Below are 17,915 nucleotides of genomic sequence, written 5' to 3'. Positions count from 1 at the left end.
ATATGTGTAAATATCATGAAGGCCTAGTTGGGATAACCACAGATTTTGAGTGCTTTTTCGATGTGGTTCTGTTCTTTTACTTTTCCTATGTGTCTGGTGGGGATGTTGGAAGCCCAGTGTTGTAGGGTCCTGATAACTTCTACATCCTTCTACATATATTACATTTTGATTCAGCTCATTTGTTCTGCCCAGGCTGCCACCTGGTGAAACTGGTGAAAGACAGACAGTCAGTTAGGCTGCGTTCAGACTGCCAGCCAAAATCCGATTTTTAGCCCATTCAGATTTGAATCGGATCTCGATTTTGAAGTCTGAACAGTGACAGATCACATGAAATCCGATTTTTGCCTAACGGTTGCAAACCACATCCAGAGGTAGTTTCATATCACATTCGTATCGGATATGGACAGATGCGTCTCAGTCTGAACAGCTCCCAACACTCAGATGGGTTTTGACTGTCCGTGACGTCACTTACGCGACGCCAGGCCAGAACCAATGCGCCAGACCGCGTGCCTATTTCCGTTGTGGAGGAGCCACGTTACGGCCACGGACAGTGATATTACAGCTATCACAATGGAGGAGGACTTTGAAAACAATTCGCCTTGGACAGAGGAAGAAACTGCATGCCTTATAAATCTTTACACTGACGTGACGTACATCCATCGTGTTGTTTGTTGTTGTTTTGCTTGTCGCTGTCGCAATTATATGACGTCTGACAAATACACGTGCTGAATGACACTTCCGCTCGTTGCTACAGCAACCTATCAGACCGGTGAAGAATGTGGCCCAGTCTGAACAGAACCATATCCGATTTGGACACTTGCTAAAGGCAGTGTGAACAGTCAGCCCTAAAAATATGAGAAGGAATCAGATTTGAATCAGATCCGTCTGCAGTCTGAACGCAGCCTTAGCAGCCCGGACAGAGCAAATGAGTTCACAGCCCTCAGGTGTGCCTCCCTCCCCCACACACTCTGGCCTCCAAACCCCCAGCAATCCTGCTCCTCTCTGATTCCCCCCCTCCCCCATTTTATGTCAAGGTGTTTTGTCTTTGGGATGAACCAGTTTCTGTCTCAAGGTGTTGCCAGGTTAGAAGTGAACAGCCACCCTCTCCCCCATAAACTCTCTGGGCCCACTCCCTCTCCCCTCCCCACAGGTTTCCTTGAAGTGGCTCAGCATGTCCCCTCCTGTGGTGCCCCAGTGACTGCCTCGTTTACATAACAAAAGGAGGGTTCACAGGTGATTAGGATATTAGCTAAAACCCTTCCAGCCGATCGGCTGCCCTCTGGGTTTTATAGGTAGAGCAAAAAATGCTGGGACTTCTAGTGTTAAATTCTATTCTAGACTTTAAAGGGAGCCAGTGAAGAGAAGCTAAAACTGGAGTAATATGATCTCTCTTGCTAATTCCTGTCAATGCTCTTGCTGCGGCATTTTGAATCAATTGGAGGCTTTTTAAAGAGCTATTTGGACAGCCAGACAGTAATGAATTACAGTAATCCAGTCTGGACGATACAAATGCATGAACTAGTTTTTCAGCATCACTCTGAGACAGGATGTTCCTAATTTTGACGATATTACGCAGGTGAAAGAAGGCAGTCCTGGTCACTTGCATTATGTGACATTTAAAGGACATATCCTCGTCAAATGTAACACCAAGGGTTTTCACAGTAGTACTGGAGGCCAAGGTAATGCCATCCAAAGACACCACGTGATTAGATAATAAATCTCTGAGATGCTTAGGACCGAATACAATAACTTCTGTTTTGTCTGAGTTTAAGAGTAGGAAATTACAGGTCATCCAAGCCTTTATGTCTTTAAGGCATGCTTGGAGTTTAACCAGCTGATTAGTTTCATCTGGTTTCATGGATAAATATAGCTGGGTGTCGTCTGCATAGCAATGAAAGTTTATGCCATGTTTTCTAATAATTTTGCCTAATGGCAACATGTATAATGTGAAGAGTATTGGTCCGAGCACAGAACCCTGAGGAACTCCGTAACTTACTTTTGTATAAGTAGAGGAATCATTATTGACATGGACAAACTGGAATCTGTCAGACAGATAGGATTCAAACCAGTCTAATGCAGTTCCTTTAATCTTGATCTCACTTTCAAGTCTCTGTAGTAAAATATTATGATCAATAGTGTCAAATGCAGCACTGAGATCTAGCAGAACAAGTATAGAGACAAGTCCACTGTCTGAAGCCATGAGGAGATCACTGGTAACTTTAACCAGAGCTGTTTCTGTACTATTATGAACTCTAAAACCTGACTGAAACTCTTCAAACAGACCATTCTTGTTTAAGTGGTCACACAACTGATTAGCAACAACTTTTTCTAGAATTTTGGAAATAAAAGGAAGGTTGGAGATTGGTCTATAGTTGGCTAAAACATCTGGATCCAGAGTGGCTTTCTTGAGTAAGGGCTTAATTACAGCAATCTTAAAAGACTGAGGCACATATCCTGTTAATAAAGATAAATTTATCTGGTTCAATATGGAGGTGTTAATTAACAAAAAAAAAACTTGGGTTGTTCTTGTTTTCTTCTATTAATGATGAATAATATGCTGTTCTAATACTACTGAGAGCTTTTTTATAAGTTGTTAAACTATCTTTCCAGGCTATGCGAGCTTCTTCAGAATTAGTGCGGCTGTGGCTCAGTAGGTAGAGCGGGTTGTCCACGAACCAGAGGGTTAGCGGTTCGATCCCCGGAATGTGCCACATGCCGAAGTGTCCTTGAGCAAGACACTGAACCCCCAGTTGCTCCCAGTGCGTGGCACTGGTGTGTGAATGTGTGTGTGCTTGTGTGAGCGAATGAGTAGATGTGTCTATGACTGTAAAGCGCTTTGAGTACCAATAGGTAGAAAAGCGCTATATAAAAGCAAGGCCATTTACCATTTACCATAGTGGAATGCCAAATTCTTTCTAGCTTTCGGACTGCCTGTTTTAAACAGCGCAACTGTGAATTATACCAGGGAGCTAGCCTCCTCCGATTCATGACCTTCTTTTTCAGAGGAGCAACTAAGTTTAGAGTTGAACTAAGCGATGCTGCAGTGCCATCAGCAAAATAATCTATTAGTGCAGGGGTTAAATTGTGGTTGCTGTCGTCCACAACATTGGCACATGGCACTGAGGTAAATAAAGAAGGAATTAATTCTTTATATCTAGTTACAGCATCATCAGATAAACATCTACTGTAATGAAATGTCTTTTCAGTTCCTGTGTAATCCATTATTGTAAATTCAAAAGTTATGAGGAAATGATCAGACAAAAGAGGGTTATGAGTAAATACTGTTAAACTTTCAGTTTCTATGCCATATGTTGGGACAAGATCTAAGGTGTGATTAAAACTGTGAGTTGAACCATTTACATTCTGAGAAAAGCCAATTGAATCTAATAATGATGTAAATAAGGAGCTAAGGCTGTTACTGACAACATCAACATGGATGTTAAAGTCACCTACTATAATGACTTGATCTGTTCTAAGAACTAAATCACATAAAAACTCAGAGAATTCAACTAAAAACTCAGAATAAGGAGCAGGTGGGCGATACACCACAACAAAAATAATTGTTTTTTGTGTTTTCCGGTCTGGATGAGGAAGACTAAGAGTAAGACTTTCAAATGAATTAAAGCTCTCCTTTGGTCTTGGATTAATAGATAAATCAGAGTGGAAGATTGCTGCCACTCCTCCTCCTCTGCCTGTGCTTCTAGGAATGTGATAATTACTATGACTGGGTGGCGTAGACTCATTTAAACTAACATATTCATCACCCTGTAGCCACGTTTCAGTCAAACTAAATAGATCAATCTGATGATCAGTTATCAGATCATTCACTAAAAGAGATTTGGATGAGAGAGATCTGACATTTAAAAGACCACATTTAATTTTCCTATTCTTCTGTTCTACCAATGAACTTGTACTGATTTGAATAAGGTTCCCATGAGAAACTCCTCTTTTGTTAATTTTTGGTTTAAATAATCTGGGAGCAGACAGAACATCTATAGAGTTTATAGAGTTTTGGGTGTGAGACAGTCCTAGAGAAGCAGCAGAGAAGTGTGTAAGACTACAACTCCGCCTCCTGGTCCACTTCAACCCTACCATGCCGTCGAGTTCAGGGAGGACCCAAAATGCAGAGAGACCGGTAGCAGGTTTAACAATGGTTTATTTAGGCATCTTCTCAAGGCAAAAACAACAATTCAAAAATATAGCTGCAAGCAGCAATGATGGGTTCAAGCAGGTCGTTTGGGACAGAGCTGCAATAGTACTGTGTCAAGAGGAAGGCTGCGAACACTGTACATGATGTGATAAGATGAAGACTGTAAGCACCGACAAAAAGTTTGGCGTGAATTTTTGAAAGATTGGTGGAAATACGAGGTGACTTCTTGTTTCACCACTTCGCCATCGAATCCACTGGGCTGACAAGAAAAATTGGCAATTTCTGTCAATAAGACAACCCACAGTATCTGCAGACTTCAGAGTTCAGGTTTAAAAGTCAAACACATCAAGTGATATGAGCCAAAAAGAGAATTTCGCTAATTGCAGCCCCCCCCCCCCCCCCCCCCCCCCAGTGGCCAAATGACACCAAATCTGGCATGTCTCCTCAGGATGGGGTCTCTAAACGTAGTTCCAAATTTGGTTTTGATACGTCACACCGTTCCTGAGATATGAGCTTGTATTCCGTTTGCTGCCTTCGCTGCCGATTTTGATTGGCTATAGCGGCCGAGTGGTTTCGAAGCTGAAGACGCCTGACGGTAACTTTTGTGCGCATTGGTCAGAAGACGGTCTGTGCCAATTATCTTGAGAATCGGACAAAATTTGCGACCGCTGAAAATTTTGTTTCGCTTTCAACAAAATCCAATATAGCGGACAAGCCAATGCTGCGAAATTAACATCATAGGTGTAGTGATCTCGGCATGATCCAAGGAGTCCAACAGTACCAGGTTTTTTAATATCAGGCATACGGGTCAAAAGTGATAAGCAAAAACGCAATTTTGCTAATTACATCGCCCCCTAGTGGCCGAATGACACAAAAATTTTATTGCGCACTTCTAAGGGAGTGTCGAAGTGTGTGACCAAGTTTGGTCTTCGGAAGTCAAAGCGTCACCGAGATATAAGTAAATTTTCTGTTTGGCGGCTTTGCCGCCGACTGCGATTGGCTAACACAAAAAGTTGGCATGAACTGTCACTGGGGCAACCCACGGTATCTGCGAATATCACAATTTCATTTCAAATAAAAACGCATCAAGAGATATGAGCAAAAACAATGTTTTGCTAATTATAGCGCAAGTTACAAGCACAAATGTACTTCAAACTTTGATCAGTTGGTGGCGCTAGACTGTGCTTAGTGCTTGCATGTAACTCAGTCAAAGTAATATTGAGACTGCCCTTAAGCTATGTGCCAAATTTCGCAACTTTTTACCATACGGTTCTATGGGCTGCCATAGACTCCCATGGCGGAAGACTAGGAATAGTAATAAGAAAACATAGAATACCAATAGGTTTCCAGCAGCTTCGCTGGGTGGGACTCATTGTCTAGGATGGAGGACAGTTTAGCCAGGACTCTCCTGTCACCCACCTCCCTCCCTGAGTCCAAGGGGCAGCCCAGGACAGAGCTGGACTTACTGATGATCTTACTCAGCTTCTTTCTCTCCCTCTCTGTGATGCCACTGTTCCAGCAGACCACTCCGTACAGGATGACTGATGCCACTACAGAGTCATAGAAGGTCTTTAGGAGTGCCCCTTTCACTCCAAAAGACCTCAGTCGCCTCAGAAGGTAGAGCCTGTTCTGTCCCTTCCTGTAAAGTGCATCAGTGTGGTGAGTCCAGTCCAGTTTGGTATTAAGGTGAACACCCAGGTACTTATAAGAGTCCACTTGCTCAATGTCCATTCCCTGAATGTTCACTGGTGAGGGGAGGGCAGAACGGCGACTGGGAAAATCCACCACCATCTCCTTGGTTTTCCCCGCGTTGATAAGGAGGTGGTTTCACTGACACCAGTCCACAAAGTTCCCCTTCAGTCCTCTGTACTCTCATCATCTCTGATCATCTCTGATGAGGCCAACAATTGCAGAGTCGTCAGAGAACTTCAGCAGCACACAGCTGTCGGTGTTGTGTCTGAATTCTGCTGTGTAGAGGGTGAAAAGAAAGGGGGCCAGGACAGTCCCCTGGGGGGCACCCGTGCTGCTGGTGAGCAGGTCAGACACACAGTTCCTGTTTCTCACCAACTGTGGTCGGTTTGTGAGGTACTCCAGGATCCATGTAGACAACTGGTGGTCCACACCCATCCTCTCCAGTTTGTTCCTCAGAATCACCGGCTGGATGGTGTTGAACACACTTGAAAAATCAAAAAGGTGTTCTCACAGTGCTGCCGGACTTTTCCAGGTAAAAGAGAGCTCGGTGTAGCAGGAAGATAATGGCGTCCTCTACCCAACATTTGGACGGTAGGCAAACTGCATCGGGTCCATGGAGGGGCCCACCTCAGAGCGGAGATGTCCCAGTATCAGTCTCTTCAGTGTCTTCATCGGGTGGAATGTTAGAGCCACCGATCTGTAGCTGCTGAGGTCTTTAGGGTGCGATGTTTTAGGCACGAGGTCTTCCAAATCTGTGGTACCACTCTCAGCTCAGTTCTCAGGTTGAAGACATGCTCCATAACTCCACACAGTTTGTTAGCACAGGACTTAAGGAGCCTGGAGCTGATACCATCCGGTCCAGCTGCTTTCCTCGCTTTTATGTTCCTGAGCTCTTTTCTCAGCTGGTCTGCTGTGAAGGACAGGGGTGGAGGATGAGTGGCTCCATTTTAGTGTGAAGTTGTATGTACATGGTCTGGTGAGCCAAAGGTGTGAGGGGCTGAGTGAGGAGGGCATAAGCCAGGTGACAGCAAGTGAGAGACCGGCTGCATGGGGGGAGGAGTGATTGCTTGATCAAACCTATTGAAATGTAGATTTAGATCGTTGACCCACTGCCGATCCCCCTCAACTTGTGCATGGGGTGTTTTGTAGACCAAAATGGTTTCCAGGCTTCTCCACACCACTCTGATGTCCTGCCACTGCAGCTGCTCCTCCATCTTCCTCCTGTAGCTGGCCTTTCCCTCCCTGATCTTCTTTCTCAGCTCCCTCTGTACAGTCTTCAGCTCCTCCTTATTCCCTGATCTGAAAGCTCTCTTCTTCTCCTTCAGCAGAACTTTAATATCAGGGTTAATCCACAGCTTGTTGTTTGAGAAGCACCGTACCACCCTGGAGGGAATGGTGTTCTCAAAGCAGAAGTTTATGTAGTCCGTTATGCAGTCCGTCACGGCATTGATGTCCTCCCCATGTGGATCACAGAGTTCTGTCCACACAGTGGTGTTGAAGCAGTCCCTGAGAGCTGCCTCGCTCTCCGCAGTCCACCTCTTCACCGTGCGTGGGACCACAGGCTGCCTGTGTACAGTAGGCTGCACAATGTTGAGGTCAGCTCTTCCTAGGGGAGGGAGGGGGGATGCAGAATATGCCTCCTTGGTGTTGGCATAAAACAAGTCCAGTGTTTTATTGTCTCTTGTGGGTCAGGTGACATACTGAGTGTATGTGGGCAGAACAGATGAGGGAGAAGCATGATTGAAGTCTCCAGAGATGAGGAAGAGGGCCTGTGGGTGCTGTGTCTGCAGCTTGCTGGTAACTGAGAGCAGGGCAACAGAAGCTGTGTCTGTCATAGCAGATGGGGGGATGTACACCGCTATCACAATAGCATGTGAAAACTCCCATGGCAAATAGTATGGCCTCATGCTAACTGCTAACAGTTCAGTGTCCTTGCTACAGAGTTGTGCTTTTACAGTGCAGTGTGTGTGTAGGTTTACCACCTGTCGTTCACTAACACAGAAGATGAAAATTGTCCAGCATAACTGTGCCGTCTAGGATGCTCAGTGTAAGCCAGGTCTCCGTGAACAGAAGGATGCTGCTCTCCTTGCTTGGCTGAGCCTACAGTCCAAACCGTAGGCCCTACAGAAGTCAGACCCACGCCATCTGAAAGCCAACAAAAATCCCTACGTTTTTATATATCTTTTATCTGAACCTCGAAAAGTGTGGCCACCTGATGAGATTGAAACTTTTTTTTTCAGAATTTTGAAGAAAATCTGAAGTTAGAGGGAGAGTTACAGTGCGGCCATAGGGTCCCATTATAAATGAGAATTTTTTCAGATTTTTCCAAAATTTCATCAAAACGTAAACTGCATCCCTGACCAAATTGTAAAAGGTATTGAAATGCCGTTTTCAGAAAAAAAATACTCCACTTCCCGTGCCTCATACAAACATCCAAGCATTTTTCTAATGCAAAGCATGGCCGAGTTATCGCTCAATAAAGCAAAGGTGGTCATTTCAACCGTTGGCGATTTTTTCAGCCTTCTCCATTCATTTCAATGGGAAAAATGCCCATATTTTTGCCGATTATCCCCACACGTTGCAAGAATCACTTAGAAAAGTCATACACCATTTCCAATGAAGGCGCACATCTGGATATACAATATATATATTTTTTTTCAAAACTCTGGGACGAGTTTTGTGGCGAAATTTTGGCCAGAAGAAGGCGGAAGAATAATAAGCCCGAGCAATAACAATATGTGCCATGCACAGGCAGTCTCCGCTGGATAATAATGAAATTAGAATGCTGCTCACTGACTTACTGTTATTGCTGGTGAATGGTGGTTTTAAAAAAGTATTCTCACATTCTCACCCATTTGTAATCAACGTTATAAATCTTAGCCTAACTTCCCTTTATGAAAAGAAATCTGTTGGACATCGTGTTAAAAACATGCTAAATAAACAAGATATTACACTTGGAAAACAGTGGATTCTGTGCCTGATATGAAGTGATGATCGCTACACAAGCGAAACCTGTTTCTTGAGGGATCTCATTGCTCCGTTCTCTCGTGCCTGCTTCTTGCTCGTTTTATTGCGGGAACTTACGGAATCGCAGATCAGCGTGTGTCAAGCAAACTCTTAGGCTGACTGTTGTTTTTTTTTGTTTGTTTTTTTGCTGAATGCAATACACAGGCAGGACCAGGGGTCGTGTTAACCAAATGTGTGTGCCCGCAAGAAAATCAAACTTGTTTGAAATCCTGGTCACTCCACGTGAAGGTATTGCACAGTAGAAGCAGTGCCACGAGCCGATTTGCCTCAACCTCTCGCACAGAGCATGCGCAATCGCTGAAGTTACGTCAAAACAACTTCAGTGTGCGTCTCCCACTTTTGGGTTCCTTGGGTCAAGTTGCATCAGAGCATCGGGCCATATAGTGTGAGAACATGATTGGTGGGCTGTGAACTTTTGAACTCAGCGATCTAGTCATGCAGTTTGAGATGGAGCTGAATCAAAGGATTTAAAATATCGCACAATGTATGCCTGGCCTAAGACAACAGTCCCGTTCCAAGTACGGACGAGATGTGTCAGCAGCACTGACTGTCGGTAGCCCAAACTATTATTTTTTTTTTTTTTACCATTTAAAGTCGATACTGTTCTGAAAAAGTATTTAAAGTTAATGAAACTTTAATGAAAATTAAATGCCACTGAATATGTCATTATTATTGTTTTAAAAAATTAAAATGACGGGTAAAAATAGATTATGACGGGATTTTTATGACTCTGTCCGTCAAAATGACAGACAACGAAAAAGTGTAGCGCAACCTCTGGGCAGGACCAAAGCGAAAGGGGTTGATGTTTAACAATGTGATTGGGCCAGACTAGTGTCAATCGGCCCGCTGATCTACTGGTTTTATGGGCTGATCAGACCAATAGTTAAATTTAAAAAAAGTGTCGGGACTGTTGGCCCACTGGGAAAATGCCCGGTATGCCAGATGGCCAGTCTGTCCCTGTCTCCCTTGTACATTCATGACATGACTCTGTAAACAGGAATGCCCTCTCATTATATGATAAAGTAATTGTGTTAACTCAAATTTGGGAAAAAACTGGATTAGATTGAATTTGATTCCTTTTTTTTTTGTCTTGTCTTATGTTTACCCGTTGTCGTTCTCTGTCTTTTTCAGATGGTCATAGCTGCACAACAAGAAACAGTCTCAAAAACAGTACAGGTAGGGATGTCTCTGGTTTGCATTAAATCTTCATGCAGTGGAAAATATGATCACACAGCCTGACAAATGCTATCAATAACCAGTGGTGGTTCTACATTGAAGCTCGGCACACTTTTAGTTATGACTGGTTAAACTATGTTTGACACAAAATAGAGTTGTAGCAAATGGCAAATGTTCATCTTTGAAACTTCCTAAAAATTCCGTTGGGTAATTACAGGACCCAACGTGATGGAAATAAATAATAACTGAACTTGTAACAGTTTTGTTGCAAAGCACAATCTTATGGTGAAATTAGATCTGGTGTTTGTTAAGACGAATTACTGTTGTATAAGCATTGCAAGCATCATAGCAAAAAGGCTAACAAACGTATACCACCAATTAACATTAGCCCTTCATTCATGACATGGATATTGTAATCACAGAGAGAACATAGCATACCTTTATCTTTTGCTTGTTTCACCTCTTCTTCTTTTCTTTTTTTCCTAAATTGGGCACCTGATGGCTTTGACCTTTTTCTGTCCATCTCGTTTATTTGACACTCGACAATCAACAGATTTCCATCCTCCAATGCTGTCACTCACGACCAGAAGTCAAGACTAAACCAATTCACCTTGGTGACCACATAATCGTTTTGTATTACCTATTTTTATTTGGCCATTTCACACAATTAATAAAAACAAAAACTTGCAGGACTTATAGGCCTGTATTTATAATATTATGAATGAAATGTACGTTATATGGAAGAAAGTCAAGGTGTGATTGACTTTAGCCCTTTTATACAGTGGATTCCACCCCATCCATTTTGGATCAGAGGTGAACTGTCCCCCTCGCCCCCCTCCCCTTTCCTTTTCTCACGCACAGCTTCTGTGCACGGCACCTTCTCAGCAAGCAGGGGTAGCTGCGGGGGACACCAATTTGCCAATTCCCCACACAGTGATATGACAGATAATAGAAAACCATGTAGCGGCGAAGATTTTAATTTTTTTTGTCATGAAAAAATGTGTACACTAAATCTAGTGCCCCCACCCTGGTCAGCATATGACCAGGGTGGGGGGCACTAGATTTGTGCCCATATTTTTCCGTGTTTTAAATCAAGTTATCATACCACAGTATAGAATGCAGTTGCACTTTGATATCACTTCAAGCACATGAGCCTCAGATCTTTTCAGTGGAACTGAATGAAAATATGCTTTGATGGCTCACTACAGAGTCGTAAGCCTTCAAAGAAATCTGCTGATGTGATGGTGCTGGGCAACAAGCAAACTGTGAGTGTTACTATACTGTATGTATTGTGGGTTTTCTCAAAATAAGTCAAATGTGCTTGACTTCACCATTGTCAGTGTCTAAAAATGTTAGGCTTATATTATCACCTTTATTTCCTTTCAACGTGCATGGGAAACTGTGTATGGCAGGGTGCCAGCAGACAGGTAGAATAGGTGAACTGATGACGTGGATGACTGGGGTGGGCCTCCGTTATGCCCCAGGCACAGAAAGAGAGGCATGCTCAGACTAAAAGGCAGGTTGGGACCTGGTTCTGGAGGCTGATAGTTCTCTACTGGCTCCGCTATAAGGTGAGACATAGGAGAAAAACTAGGAAAAGAATTCAGACAAAAGGAGATATACAGAAAGTCATGAAAAAAGGGTGAACCTGAAAGAGTATATTTCCATCAGTGACAATCAATAATAACAGTGTTAAAAAAAGCTGTAGGCATAGTGTCATTTTCCAAGTAAAGAAAGCAAGGAAGTGATGACAAAGCATGAGACCCAGAGGGGAGAGAAAAGTACTGAAGGAGAAATAAAAAAGAAAGAGCAAGGTCACATCCAGTAGAACACGACTAATTCCCCCAGGTAAAACAAACACAGAGGAGCAGACAGGATGGCATGATGCCAGACCCTCCACTTTGTTGCCATGCTAAGTACAGTGTTGAATAGTAGGTGTGTTTGTAGTATATGATGGTAGACAACATAATAATGTTTTGTGGGAGGTTATTTGAGCCAGTTAAAAAGCACAGGTTAAGCAAAATCTAAACTTCACTATATATAGTGGACTTATGGTTAGAGAAACAGCTTTGGAACAGTAAGCTCACTAGATTGAATCCCTTCTACATCCACAGTTGAGGTGCACTGAGCAAGACTCCCTTCCCCTATCACCACTCTGAGTGTGCTCACTAGGAAAAATGTGTCCGTCTTTTAGGCAGTGGTTTTTAGCACCCGTTGATCATTAGTTTTTTCTCTATTGTGTTTTTAGGATCATAACAAATCCTGGTTTGGATTCTGGACCACTGCAGCCAAAGTTTTGCACCTGGCATGCCTTCTGACAGCATGACCTGCATCACAGACAGTCTAGGTCTCAGGATCCAGTCCACACCTTGAACTTGGACAAGCTGTGAGACAAACTCAGCCGGAGAGTGGATTCTGCTGCTCAGACATTATTAATCAGTTTGAGCAATGTATGTCTACTGTAGTTACCTGGACAGTTTCTCAATTATTTGACTGAATGGAACATGGATGCGCTCTGCTATTCAGTGTTTATTCACACTGTTGTTAACACATTGTATTTGTGACATTTACTCTGTTGTTGTGGATGCAGTATCACCAAACGCACAGATCAAATACACAGTCTTTTGATCTGAGAGCACAATGAAATTAGTGTAGTTAGTGTATCAATAAATACGTAAGTAATTTTGATTTCATGATGTATCCTGCTTTTCTTTTTTCATTTTACTGAATGAGAAGAAGAGTAAAAGTTCAGTAAAAATGCAAAATGTGATTTTTAAATGTTGATACCGAATTGTTAACTTATACCAGTATGAATAAAAGGTCAGTTATGTTGTGATATAAAATACATTCAAAATACAAAACAAATACAAAACATTTTTTATTTTTTTTACTTTTATGTGTAGAAATTTTGTAATAGCATCAAAGCAAATATAACGTTATGGACAGTGTTAGGAGTAACGCGTTACAAAAGTAATGTAGTTACTGTAATGTATTGCTTTTTGCTGTAACGTGGTAATGTCAGGCATTCCAAAACAAATTGGGTAATATTTTACGCGGTACAAAGGTCAGTAACGCGCGTTACAATGCATTTTAATCCGAAATTAAGTGGTGTTTTGTTTTTATACTATTGCCAATAACACAGCGAGATCAGCAGAGGAGAAAAATTGTAAATTGTGAATTGTAAAACGTTTCTTCCTGTACGACTGAAGCAGGCTCGACGTCAGACAGTACATTTTCGAGATGGACATACTCTCATTATTTTCAGTTTGTTAGAGACAAAGATATGAGGACCATAGTAGTTAAGTGTACTTTATGTGCAAAACCAAAAGATCTATCTACGTCACGAAATAGCACAAGTAAACATTTAGAGCGGTGCTATGCTAACATTAAGTTAGTGAAAAGAAAGCAAACTGAGGACGAAAACGAAAATAAGAGTTGAAAAAAAAGTATTGTTTGTTTTATTTTGAAAGGGTTTGTCTATAAGATGACAAAAATAGCACTATCGAAGAAAGTATGTGGTTTAAAAATAATATTTTAACGAGAACCCCCCCCCCAGTGGTATGATCCACCTCTCTCATTTACCCCTCCCTCCCCCACGCACACACCTTAGGTTTGGCTTAGGTTTGGCTGACCACCTGAGGTGTGTGGCTCCTATAAGTTACCAAACGATCTATTTACTTTATCACTCAGCACCAACACATTACAGTCATTAGCAACAGCCCTAACTTTTACTGTTGTTGTTATTGTTAAGAACGAGTTTGCTAGCTGACGTTTTTTTTCTCTATCTGGTAAGCTAATAGTGCAGGTTGTCAATCAACCACTGGCCACAGTTTATATTAAGCTTTTGGTTTGTGCATATGTGTTGATGTTAAAACTAAGGTTTAAGACTAATGCTGCCTATCTACAGAGGACATTTACAGCTTTTGCAATGATAACAAATGTAAAGGGGTGGGGCTTTTGTACCTTTCACTTTCTCATTAAGGAAAATGTTGTCCATCAGTTATATGAAATCTTAAAAATAAAAACTTATTTAATTTTTTTTTTTCCAGCATTCTAATTACCTTACAAAGATTGGGGAATTAAAAAAAAACTGTGATTGGATAATATTTCTTTTCCTGGTAGTCAGGAGGTTAGCTTGCTAGGGGTTGCTTTTTTGACGTTTATTGACCTTAAGTTTGTTTTGCACTTATTGTTCCTACCTCATCTTCTCATTGAAATGCAATTTCTTTTCTTTATTTTTTAAACCAAAGCTTTGTGACACAGTAGTTTGACATTAAAGGAAGATGTGTTCTCTCATTTATTGTTGTCTTTCCAGTCTTTGGTGAGGGGTGCTCAGCACCCCTAAAGCTCTAGACCCTAGAATCGCCCCTGACTGCGCCTATTTCATTCTTCTGTTGTTAGCCTTAAGCCTAGGAGCATAATAAGATGCATTTACAATAAGTATATATATATTTGCAGTTATTTTGGTGAAAGTAACTTAAAAGTAATGCAGTAGTAGTGTAATGCCTGACAATTCAGAGACAGTAATATTATAATGTAACGAATTACTTTGAAATGACAGTAACAAGTATTACTTGTTACTGTCATTTCAAAGTAATGTTTTTGAAGTAACTTGCCCAACACTGATTATGGAACATTGTCTTGTATGATACTACTGGGAACAGACCTGGTTGTACAGCCTCACAGCAGCAGGGAGAAAGACCGTCACACAGCATGGGTGAGCAGTAGGCTGCTGAAGGTGCTGCCAAGTGCTATTAAAGCCACAGAGTGATCGGGACTGGTTTTCCATCAGCGATGACGGCTTTCCTTCCATCTTTCAATCACCCACCACCTCCACAGGCTCAAGAGGACAGGCCAGAACAGAGCCGGCCTTCAGTTTTTTCAGTCTCTAAATTGTCTGCCGTTGATATTATGCTGCTCCAGCAGACCACAACATAGTATACGACTAAGGACCTAAGTGTCCTTAGCGGGTGGAATCTGCTCTGGCCTGTCATATGAAGTGCCCTAGCCCTAGTCAGACCAGTTCATTTTTTTTTTTCAGGTGTACACCCAGATACTAATTCACTATCTCCATGTCCATTCCCTGGATGGTCACTGGTGTGTCTAGTGTGTGTTTGTGCCTGCAGAAATCCACCACAAGCTCCTTGGTTTTACCTTCATTCAGCTGGAGGCAGTTTTCTTGACAAAGTCTTGTTCTTGACAGTCTTGCATGAGTCCTGTGTATGCCCCATCTTCCCCTTCCTGGATGAAGCTGATGACTGCAGAGTCATCTGAGAATTTCATCAGATGACAACTGGGTGAGAGGTGTCTAAAGTCAGCAGTGTACAGGAAGAAGAGGAAGGGAGCCAGCACACTTCCCTGAAGGGCTCCCGTGCCACAGACAACAACATCACAAACACAGTCTTGTGTGCTCACATACTCTGGTCTATTGGTTAAGTAGTCCAGTAACATGTGAGGTGGTGGTACACTCCTGTGTGCACCAGCTTATCCCTCAGTATGAAAAACTGGATGGTGTTGAAAGCACTTGATAAATCAAAGAACATGAGCAGTGCTTCTGGTCCTCTCCAGGTGAGAATGAACTCTTTACAGGAGGTAGATGATGGTGTCGGGGTAATGATCATAAGTACAAGACTGCAGACTAGTGGAGTTGCTAAGTGTGTAATTGTTCCACAGGGGGTTACTTATTATTGTTTTTCTATCTGCAATAAAACAAAACCATCAGGGCTTGGTTCCGTCCTGTTGTTCAGGCTTTTATTCTGGTGCTTGACAATGTTCTGGCAAGTCTTCTAAGGTAACAAGGGATTATATGGTTTTAGGGGGACAAGGTCATTACCATCTGAAAAAAGAAAAGGGGTAGTGAAGGCCCCTGTGATGATGTTTGGATGTTGAGTTTCATGACATCTTTATGGCCTTTCTTATGGCCAACAACATTAGCATGTCTACAATGTACTTCTCTGCTTGTATCCCTCCCCTTATTTCCGCACATATACAAATATGCACAACACAGGGGGGAAATTACCTTTCTGCAACTCTATAGCCTTGAAAAGACCAGCTGAACAAAAGGAGACATCATTTTCTCAGGGTTTGATTGGCCCCTTGACTGGTACAACAGTACATCATGCAACCCCCTTTGCAACACATTACATTACCCCCTTCTTGGGAGCTTGGTAGCTTGACTGTTCATTATGAGGGCGGCACAGTGTCGAGGTGGTTAGCACTGATGTCTCACAGCGAGAAGGTCCCAGGTTCGAATCCATGGGCCGAATTTGCATGTTCTCCCTGTGTCTGCGTGGGTTCCGATACTCCGGCTTCCTCCCACTGTCCAAAGACATGCTTGTTAATTAATTGGTGATTTTAAATTGGCCGTAGGTGTGAGTGTGAATAGTTGTCTGTCTCTCTGTGTTAGCCCTGCGATAGACTGGCGACCTGTCCAGGGTGTACCCTGCCTCTCGCCCGATGACAACTGGGATAGGCTCCAGCCCGTTTGATCGCTATACTAACTTCATCGGAAGGCCCTGAAGGCGCTGCGCCAACACCTTAGCATAAACCTTTAGGTCCGCATTCAGAAGTGAAATCGGTCTGTAACTACTACGCTCTACTGGGACTTGCCTTTTTTAAGGAGCAAAGATATCAAAGCCCTGTTAACATCTCTGAAAAATGAGCCCGCTTCAGTCAAAAACTGAATCATATCTGTAAGCAAAGAACATATCAGGGGCCAAAAAGTCACACCTGGCAATTTGCCCTTATGCATGTCCTTCACTGCCCTCATCAATTTCACAAGCTGTAAGAGGCACATTCAAATTTTCAGATTAACTGTCAGAAAGACATTTGATATCCATATTATTCAAAAAAATACTGTATGCTGATTTGTCAAAGTCAATCTCTGAAGTGTACAATTCCTTGTAAAAAGAAGCTAAAGTTTCATTTACCCTTTTTGGTTCCATTTGAACAGTGCCATCTTTCGATTTAACGCTAAAAATGTCTGCAAAATGTTTATTGGTTCGGTACCTCAGGGTCAACAAATTGCTGGGTCTAGCAAAATGAAAGTAATAAGACTGCCTGGTTATGTGCGTAAGAAATTCAGAATGACACCTGAAGGGAATTCATTTCTCTTCATTAAATCTTTTTGAAGAGCAACAGCATCACTGTAATTGTGTTGTAAAGCAACATCAAGGGCTGTATATTTCTGTTCCCGGGCTTCCAATCTAGCTGTGTGTGCTTTATTTTTAATAGATGCATAACGCATAGTGTTACTTCTGATAAAACCCTTAACTGCCTCCCACAGAATCTCGGAGCTCTAGCGGGGGCTGATCTTAGGGTGACAGAGCAGAAAAGTGGTTTGTGGTCAGACCATGTAACTGGTATGTAATGGGTATCCTTCACAATTTGGAACAAGTCTTTGGATGCAAATACAAAATCTAATCTTGAAAAGGATCTGTGTCTGGCTGAGAAGCAAGAGTAGTCTTTTAAGGAAGGGTTCATTAAACGCCAAATAGACCCTTTTTCTGTTTGTAAACATTGATGACGTAGAACGTATGCACGCGCATTTTGGCAACGGAAGTATGGTGGAGATAAACAGCTTGTCAAGCTATGCAAGGGGATAATCAACTAAAGATCGTAAATGTTACCTTAACAAGTTGACTTTGACAAATGTTGTCCGACTTCCAGATCCGTGTTCTATTAATGAGTGGGTTGAAAAGTGGCCGAATATACAGTGGCCAGATATATATATTTAATTGAGAAATAGAGCGTGTACACCAGAGAGAAATGACGAGCCTATAAATCACTGGATACATATGAATACGTTATCTGTGGCCATGTACAAAATGTCAAATACCATGACATAGACTCAGAGTTTTGTGTTTAGAGA

At 42.3% G+C, this 17,915-nt stretch overlaps 1 long non-coding RNA gene across 1 annotated transcript in view; it reads left to right on the top strand.

Moving 5' to 3' along the window:
• Window positions 1–14,341, top strand: part of LOC311507066 — a 68,165-nt gene extending 53,824 nt beyond the window's left edge. Inside the window, exons 2-3 of the long non-coding RNA XR_014699712.1 lie at window positions 10,001–10,045; window positions 12,294–14,341. This is a non-coding gene — a long non-coding RNA (uncharacterized lncRNA). The remainder of the gene's footprint in view (window positions 1–10,000; window positions 10,046–12,293) is intronic.
• Window positions 14,342–17,915: the final 3,574 nt, after the last annotated feature.

This window comes from Chelon labrosus, assembly GCF_963514085.1.
Source record: "Chelon labrosus genome assembly, chromosome: 21".
Classification (NCBI taxonomy): domain Eukaryota; kingdom Metazoa; phylum Chordata; class Actinopteri; order Mugiliformes; family Mugilidae; genus Chelon; species Chelon labrosus.
This window is presented reverse-complemented; position numbering and strand designations above follow the sequence as displayed.